Raw genomic sequence first — 9,755 nt, 5'->3', positions numbered from 1 at the left:
TCTCTGTTTGTTCGTCTTCTTGTGAAGCATGCCCCCGTCCATTCCAATATCTGGATTAACTAGGCATCAATCATTTCACATACCTTTACGGAGGGACTTCTTGGCGGTAAGCTCTATCTGTGCCAAGTGCTGGGGATACAAACATCAAGGACATTACACTTGCCCTTGAGCAGTTTATTGTCTCGTAGGGGAGAAAAACACATAAACAATAAGTGTTTTAAAGAGTTACTGAACCTAAGTATCCATCAATAGATAAATGGATAGAGAAGATGTGGTGTGTATACATATACATATACATATACACATACACATACATATACATATACATATACATATACACATACATATACATATACACATACATATACATATACATATACACATAAATATACATATATATGTATATACACACAATAGAATATTACACAGCCATAAAAAAGATTGCAACAACATGGATGGGCCTAGAGGGTATAATGACAAGTGCAATAAGTGAGCCAGAGAAAGATGAATACCATATAATTTCACTCATCAGTGGAATCTAAAAAACAAAACTAAAGAACAAATAAAAAGCAGAATCAGACCTACAAATACAAAGAACAAACTGATGGTTGCCAGAGGGAGGGGGGAGAGAGGGTGGGCAAAATGGGCCAAGGGAGTGGGAGATACAGGCTTCCAGTTATGCAGTGAATAAGTCATAGGAATAAAAGATACAGCACAGGGAATATAGTCAATGATATTATACTAGTGTCGTATGGTGGCAGATGGGTGCTACACTTGGGGTGAGCACAGCAAAATGTGTACAGAAGTTAAATCACTGCACAGTAAATCTGTAACTAATATAATATTGTGTGGCAACTATACTCAAAAATAAAAAATGAAAAAGGAGAGTTACTGATTCTAAAATAGAAATAGCTATACGGATAAGGAAGAATAAGTCTTTGAAAGAGGATTGATCCAATTCAGCACAGCTCTTGAATCGGCTCACATTTTTTTTTAATATCTTTATTGCCACCACCTGGGTCTAAATATTATCATTTTTTTTGCTTCATTTTTGCAATCACCCCTAACCATCTTTCTGTATCTGCTCTTTCTGCCTACTATTCCAGTCTCCAAACTGCCACTGTGTGGAAGCAAATATGATTATGTGTTCCTCTTGCTTACAACTCATCATGTCCCATTGTCAAGGATAAAATTATACAGGGACTTACGTGACCTTCCTGCATTTCCTCCCTCATTTTGCCTCCTCCCTCTTACAGCCCAAACTCTTGCTTTCATGCTTTCATGTTTTCATTTTGCCTTGGGCCTTTGCTGAATATCTCCTCTGCTCCATTTTTAACTTTCACTCATCCTTCTGATTTCAGTTTGGGGACCTTCCTTACAGAAGCTTCCCCTGCCCTCCTAGACTTGATTCCAACCCTTGTTAAATACAGCTGTGGCTCCCTACATTGCCCTTTATAGCACTTATCACCATTTATTCTGCGCTGATTTGATTAATGTTTGTTTCTTTAAAGAAAATTAAGAGCCAAAGCCAGTAGAAGGAACAGCAGAAATAAATGAAATAGAGACTTAAAAAAAAAAACAGAACAGATCAATGAAATCAAGAGCTGTTTCTTTGAAAGTAGACAAAACTGATAAACCTTTAGCAAGATGTATCAGGAAAAAAGAGAAAGGACCCAAATAAATAAAATCAGAAACAAAAGAGAAGTAATAATTGACATCACAGAACTACAAAGGATTATAAAAGAATACGATGAAAAACCATATGCCAACAAGTTGAACAACCTGAGTAAATTCCTAGAGACATACAGTCTCCAAAAGTGAATCAGGAAGAAATAGAAAATGTGAGTTGACAGACTACCAGTAACAAAATTGAATTGGTAATCAAAAAACTCCCAAGCAGCAAGAGCACAGGGCCATATGGCTTCACAGGTAAATTCCACCAAACATTTAAACAAGACTTAATACCATTTTTTTTTTCCAAACTATTCCCAAAAATAGAAGAGGAAGGGAAACTTCAAAATTTACTCTTTGAGGCCAGAATTCTCCAGATACCAAAACCAAAGACACTACAAAAAAAAAAAAAAAAAAAAAAAAAAAAAAAAAAAAAGAAAACTATAGGCTAATATCTTTGATGAACAGAGATACAAATATCCTCAACAAAATATTAGAAAACTGAATTCAACAATACATTAAAAGGATCATTCACTATGATCAGTGGGATTTATTCCACAGATACAGATGTGGTTCAATATTCACAAATCAGCAGTGCAAAACATCACGTTAGCAAAAGGAAGGATATAAACTGTATGGTCACCTTACAGATGAAGGAAAAGCACTTGAGAAAATGTCATATCTGTTCATGATAAAAAACAAAAAACAAAACAAAACAAAACTCTCAACAGAGTAGGCTTAGAGGTAACATATCTCAACATCATAAAGGCCATATAGGGGCACCTTGGTGGCCCAGCTGGTTATGCCTCTGACTTTTGATTTTGGCTCAGGTCATGATCTCATGGTTGGTAGGATCGAGCCCTGCATCAGGCTCTGCACTGGCAGCGTAGAGCTTGCTTGGGATTCTCTCTCTCCCTCTCTCTCTGCCCCTCCTCTGCTCACTCTCTCTCTCTCTCTCTCTTATAAATAAATAACAATTTTAAAAAATTAAGGCCATATATGAAAAACCCACAGTGAACATCACACTTGATGGGGAAAAGGAAAAAGGTCAGGAACAAGACAAGGATGTTCACTCTCACCACTTTTATTCAGTATAGTGCTAGCTGCAGCAGTCAGAGAAGAAAAGAAATAAAAGGCACCTAAATCAGTAATAAAGAAGTAAGAGTATCACTATTAGCAGATAACATGATACTATATATAGAACACCCTAAAGACTCCACCAAAAAACTACTAGAATTGGTAAGTGAATTCAGGAAAGTTGCAAGATGCAAAATTAACATACAGAAATCGGTTGCTTTACTTTTTTTTTAAGTTTTGTTTTGTATTGTTTTTGTTTTTGAGAGAAAAAATGAGTGGGGTGGGAAGAATAGAGGGAGAGGGAAAGAGAGAGAATCTTAAGCAGTCTCCCCGCCCAGCATGGGGCCAATGTGGGGCTTGATCTCACAATGCTGAGATCATGACCTGAGCTGAAATCGGGAATTGGATGCTTCACCGACTGAGCCACCCAGGTGCCTGATATACAATAATAACAAAGTAGCAGAAAAAGAAATTAGGGGAAAGAATCCCATTTATAATTGCACCAAAAATATTAAAATATTTAGGAATAATTTTAACTAAGGATGTGAAAGCTCTATACTCTGAAAACTATAAGACACTGATGAAAGAAATTGAAGATGAGACTCAAAAAATGGAAAAATATTCCATGCTCATGGATTGGAGAACTAATATTGTCAAAATGTCCAGTAGCATACCCAAAGCAATCTATAGGTTCTCTATCAAAATACCAATACAATTTTTCACAGAGCTAAAACAAATAATCTTAAAAATTTGTATGAAACCACAAAAGATCTTGAGTAGCCAAAGTTATCTTGAGACAAAAGAACACAGCTGAAGGTATCACAATCCCAGATTTCAAGATATACTACAAAGCTATAGTAATCAAAACAGTATGGTACTGGCACAAAAACAGATCCATAGAACAAAGTAGAGAGACCAGAAATAAACATATGCCTATGTGGTCAATTAGTCTATAATAAAGGAGCCAAGCACATGGAATGGGGAAAAATCTTTTCAATAAATAATGTTGGGAAAACTGGACAGCAACATGTAAAAGAATGAAACCAGACCACTATGTCATACAGTACACAAAAATTAACTCAAAATGGATTAAAGACCTAAATGTGGGGTCTTAAACCATAAAACTCCTGAAAGAAAACAAAGGTGGTAATCTCTTAGACATCAGCTTTAATAACATATTTATGGATTGGTCCTCCTCAGGCAAAATAAATAAAAGCAAAAATGAACTATTGGGACTACATTGAAATAAAAAACTTTCCTCAGCAAAGGAAACTATTAACAAAACAAAAAGGCAACCTAGTGAATGGGAGAAAATATTTGCAAACAATATAATCAATAAATGGTTAATATATAAAGTATATAATAATTTATACAGCTCCACACCAAAAAAAAAAAAATCTGATTTTAAAAACAGGCAGAGGACCTGAATAGACATGTTTCTAAAAAGGACACAGATGGCCAACAGACAATGAAAAGATGCTCAACATCACTAATCATCAAAGAAAGGCAAATTTAAACTACAAAATATCACTTTATACCAACCAGAACGGCTAGTTAATAAAAAGACAAGAAATAACAAGTGTTGATAAGGACGTGGAGAAAAAAGGAACCCATGTACTTTTTGTGGGAATGTAATATGGCACAGCCATAATGGAAAACAGTACGGAAGTTCCTCAAAAAATTAAAAATAGAAATACCATATGATTCAATAATTCCACTACTAGGTATTTACCCAGAGTAAATGAAAACACTAATTCAGAAAGATACATGCCCCCCGAGTTTATTGCAGCATTATTTACAATAGCCAAGATATGGAAGCAACCCAAATGTCTGCTGATAGACGAATGGATCAAGAAGATATGATATACCTTTTCACACCATCATCATTGCTGTAGTAGATGGCAGATGCTCTTTACCATCTCTCTCTGTTACCAGGATGGTATATCTCCCCCATCTGCTAGGAGTGTTGGTTCTGCCATAGCTCACTGCTAGGGTTCTCTGCAGAGCCAATATAATGGAAGACTATTCAACCATAAAAAATAATGAAATCTTGCTATTTGTGGCATAGATAGACCTAGAGGGTATTATGCTAAGTGAAATAAGTCAGACAGAGAGAGACAAATACCATATGATTTCACTTCTATGTGAAATCTAAAAAACGAAACGAGTAAACAAACAAATAAAAAAGCAAACCGAATCTTAGGAGAGAAAACTGGTGGTTGCCAGAGAAGAAGGTGAGGGAATCGGTGATATTGATGAAGGGGACAAACAGGTACAAACTTCCAGTGGCATTTGGCTGGCTCAGTTGGAAAAGTGTGCGACTCTTGATCTTGGGGTCATGGGTTTGAGCCCCATGTTGGGTGTAGAGATTGCTAAAAAAATAAGCTGAAAAAAAAAAGGTACAAACTTCCAGTTAGAAAATAAATAGGTAACATTTATGAAAAGTACAAGTAGGGCATATAGTCAATAATATTATAATAATTTTAATATTGTATGGTGACATATAACTACACTTATTTTGGTGGACGTGGAGTAATAATTATCATGTATAGAATTATCAAATCAATATGGTGTACATTTGAAACTAATTTAACATTGGGTATCAATTATACTTCAATAATAAATTTTTAAAAAGAAAATAAAGTAAGGAATAGGGTAAAAAAGAAGGACTTTCTCGGCAAAATATTTGATTCCTTAATAGGCCCCTTGAGGGAATAACTTGTCTTTTATTTTCAAGGAACCAGATTAACATTTACTCGCCCAATGGTACAATCTCCTCTTCTTCTGGGAGGCGAAGGGTTCACACAGCCAAGGAGAGAACGGGTATGTTCAAAAGACCATGACAGACATTATACAAGCCTGCAGCTTGAAATCCCCCGAATTTATATCCCTCAGAGCTATCTTTTTCTCCACACATGATCTGGGATTTCCCTCACGGCCTTTCAAGCCCAGTGATATGACCACTCAGGGCTACTGCATCTATTGTAGAGATGATTCCTTGTAGAGGGGACATTATTTGGGTCCAATTTGGAATGGTCCAGGTTGGGTGGCAGATGGGGGATGGTGCTGGCCTTTCTACTCTAGAAAAGCTGAAATCTTCTATGAGCCTGTTCTGTATTATTTATCTGGCTATAGAATGTCAAGTGGGCAATTAATACATACTTAGTAGTAGTAGATTCCTTTACTCAGGACTTCTTATAGTGCAGTGGGAATGATTACTTCTCATAGAGAACTCAAGTCCCATGGGACTCATTTGCAATTTCCTGATCTAAAGATGTCCGGAACTAAACAAGCAAGTTTGTGCTGCGTGGTTTGGTGCTGACTCTTAACTCCTCTTCGCATGGCACTTCTGACCTATGACATGCAAAATGATACTTCCCTTAGACTTCCCCAAACCTCAGTGTGTATAAATCGAACCAAGTTTCCCTTGAGACTTTGCTAAAAAATAACTTGGTGACTAGGAGGAGATGATCTTTCCAGAAACATGGTGGTGGCTACATTATGTACAAAATTTGAGCAACAGACCAGTGACCAAGAAGCTCAGCCCAACGTTGTCCTACTTTTATTGAATTTGTAACCAGGTAATTTCATTTCTTAACCTGTATTTTCCCATCGGCAGGAAAAAGCCGATGGGCCCTTTTCAATCTTCTTTGTTCCACGGTGAACCATATTGCGATGTCTTAAGAAAAGCTCTAACTGCACGTTCTCCTGGACTGTAGAGACCAGCTGATTTGTGTTCCTTTTGGATGAAAATGGGGAGTTATCGACACCACGATTCCATGTGAGTTAGAATTCCAGAACTTCAGAAAGCATAACAAAATGGAATAAGGCGCTAACTGACTTGAATCCTGGAAGAGACCATGTGTAGATACTGTTGGGAGAGAGAGTCCCCAGATTATCAGCATCAAGAATAACAGTGACCCACCATCATCTACAGTCAGGAAAACAAGTCTACGGTCATACAGCAACTCTACTATGACATCACATACTCTATGCTGTCCTGTCCCCTGCTGGCCCCCACTGGCTGACCTTCTCACACCATCATCACTGCTGTAGTAGATGGTGGAACCTGCTGGTGTTATTCACCATCTGTGTCACTTACCAGGATGTTCTATCTCCTCCACCTGCTGGGAACGTTGCTTCTCAATAGCTCATTGCTATGGTTCTGTGGAAATCCAATGAGAGCCCTTTGGCTGCATCCCTCCCCATTAAGACTAGCGTACTTGCCTCATTGGAGGCAACACACCCTCTCCCTTGCCAAAGAACAGGCCAAAAGTAGACTCAAACCAAGACCACATCTTGCTTGGTCCTTTCCGTCTACCTTATCCTGCTTCCCTCCTTCCCTCACAGAGTTTTTCTGAACAGAATTTTCTTAACCAATCAGACACACTTGAAACCCTGTCCCAGCCTCTGCTTCTGGACACTGCCAGAGCATTTTCTGGTGCCCCACTGCTGGAATTTTTATTCGATGCTCTTTGCCTTCTGAATTTCTGCCCTCATCATTCCCATATCTTGAATCTATGCCCTGCACTTTGCCAGGAAGGAGGTCTTTCTTTCAAGACCTAGTTTCTGTCAAGAAGGAATCACATAAGCCCACATTTGTAAGAACTCTCAGTAATGCTGCTAGTTGAGGAGCACTCCAGAGCTGCGGCCATAGTATGGCTCACCCAAGCCCCACAGATTTACTAGAGACCATGGCTGCACTGAGCTCCTATTCTGAAAAGAGAGGGCCTATGGCATTTGGGTTGCAACTTTTAATATAAATAACTATTTAGAGTGGTTAGACACAACAATAGCCACATTCCGGGCTATAAATTTATGTAGCACTGGGGCGCCTGGGTGGCTCAGTCGGTTAAGCGTCCGACTTCAGCTCAGGTCACGATCTCGCAGTCTGTGAGTCCGAGCCCCGCATCGGGCTCTCGGCTGATGGCTCAGAGCCTGGAGCCTGCTTCAGATTCTGTGTCTCCCTCTCTCTCTGTCCCTCCACCATTCATGTTCTGTCTCTCTCTGTCTCAAAAATAAATAAACGTTAAAAAAAAAATTATGTAGCACTTACCAGAAGAAAATGAACTTTTCATACCAGCATTTACCAGTTTACCGAAAGGACAGTTTTTCACAAGCAATAGATTCTCTGACCATACACGGATCTCCAGATGAGGAGCTCTGGTCAAAAATTGTGGAAGCTTTGAGATTTTCCCCTACTTGTAAGCTAACAACTTAGCCAGTCAGAGTGTCATGGATACTGACAGGGGACACAAGACGGCTGGGTCAGAGACAAAGGACTTCACCACAATAGGAATATCTGGGAAATTTATATTTTCTTGCACTGGTTCCCTGAGACCCAAGCCCCTCAAAGTGACGGACAATGAATTCAACAGCCCTCAGGTGGCCAACCATTGATGGGCCTCAGTAAAAGCCTCAGTAAAAGGGCATAAATCCAAAAGTAATGTGTTGAGATATACTATTTTGAGTCTGGTGAATGTGATCTATCAGTATAGCTTTCTGTAAACACAACTTGATTCATCTGTAGAAGTTAGAGAACCTTGAGTAGAGGTGCTTTGAGTATTTTTTTTTTTTTTTTTTTTTTTACCTATTTGTTACATCTAGGTTGTTTCTATTGGCATTGTGTCAGGAGCTAGAGAGTGGTCATTTCACTTGAGCACATTCCCGGGAAGGGTGTTCATAATGTTGATGGAAGGAGTATGAAAATGGCTTTAAGTGCCAACTAAAAAGGTGGAAAACTTACTTTCTTGTGCAATTTGGGGGTCTAACTTGAAGAGCTGACTCAATGGATAAACCTCTTGCAAGAAGATGGATATCAGGAATGGCTGGGTCTCAGCCAGCAGCTTGGCTTCCATTTCAATGACTGCAAAGGACTTACAGGAGCCTGAAGGGTTCTGAACAGAGATACCTGGGCATGAGCCTCTGGTTAGTCCATGAGTGAACTTCAGAAAGCTCACGACCCCCTGAAACCATAAGTAAAATTTTGTATGTATGAACTTCTGAGCAATTTACCCTTGGGGGTAGAGGATCCACAGGTCTCAACAGATCTGACTGTGGTTATTAACCCTCCAAGAGTTAAGCACCACCAAGGACAATAGAAGGCATTTTTGATCCAGAAAATGTAAGGGCTACCATTCAAATTTGTTGATTAGACCGTAAGAGAAGTTTCTTTACAACTCTCAAGTCTGGGTCAGATAGACTTTTTTGTCTAACCTCAGCCAATAGCCACCTTCTAATCAGGCTTGCTGTGGCACTCACTGCTGTTGGCTTGTCCCCTTCTTAATAACAGCACTTGGATTTCCTTCAGGTTGTGGTTGCCAAGCACTTGAGCAGAGTCTGGGCCCAACCCCACCCCAGGTTCCAAAGCCTTATTCACCTCCCAGGTTTATTTGGGGCATGGGCGTGAGATGATGTTCCCGTCAATGAGAAGTAAGGGGAGTGGTAACAGAGTGTCGAGGGAAGATTTTCCCAATCTAAGCAAAGGTCAAAAACCAGGTCATTCTGTCTCTCTCCCCTCAGATCTTGCTATGTGAGGACAGGATATTTGGAGCTGAGAAAGTCCTCTTCCAACCATGGGGGAACCAGCTTGAGGAGGAAAGACAAATATAGAAAAGTATGAATCCAGGGGCGCCTGGGTGGCTCAGTCAGTTAAGCTTCTGACTTCGGCTCAAGTCATGATCTTGCAGCTCACAAGTTCAAGTGCTGTGTCGGGCTCTGTGCTGACAGCTCAGAGCCTGGAGCCTTCTTTGGATTCTGTGTCTCCCTCTGTCTCTGCCCCTTCCCCTGCTTGTACTCTGTGTGTGTCTCTCTCTCTCTCAAAAATAAATAAAACATTAAAAAACTTTAGAAATGTATGAATCAAGGGGCGCCTGGGTGGCTCCATCGGTTAAGTGCCGACTTGGGCTCGGGTCATGAGCTCACAGTTTGTGAGTTCAAGCCCTGCATCGGTCTCTGTGCTGACAGCTCGGAGCCTGGAGCCTGCTTCGGATTCTGTGTCTCCCTCT

The 9,755-nt window shown here is 39.6% G+C and overlaps 1 long non-coding RNA gene across 1 annotated transcript; it reads right to left on the bottom strand.

Annotated features, from left to right (window-relative positions):
• Positions 1 to 6,287: 6,287 nt before the first annotated feature.
• On the bottom strand, positions 6,288 to 8,611 carry LOC122204001. The gene is made up of 2 exons (XR_006195430.1): positions 8,495 to 8,611; positions 6,288 to 6,619 (listed from the first exon to the last, which is right to left on the bottom strand). It is a non-coding gene; the product is annotated as an uncharacterized LOC122204001 (long non-coding RNA).
• Between the last annotated feature and the right edge of the window lie 1,144 nt (positions 8,612 to 9,755).

The sequence above is a fragment of the Panthera leo genome, chromosome D3, assembly GCF_018350215.1.
Source record: "Panthera leo isolate Ple1 chromosome D3, P.leo_Ple1_pat1.1, whole genome shotgun sequence".
NCBI classification, from domain to species: Eukaryota; Metazoa; Chordata; class Mammalia; order Carnivora; family Felidae; genus Panthera; species Panthera leo.
The sequence above is the reverse complement of the archived record's forward strand: the minus strand, read 5'-3'. Positions and strand labels throughout refer to the sequence as shown.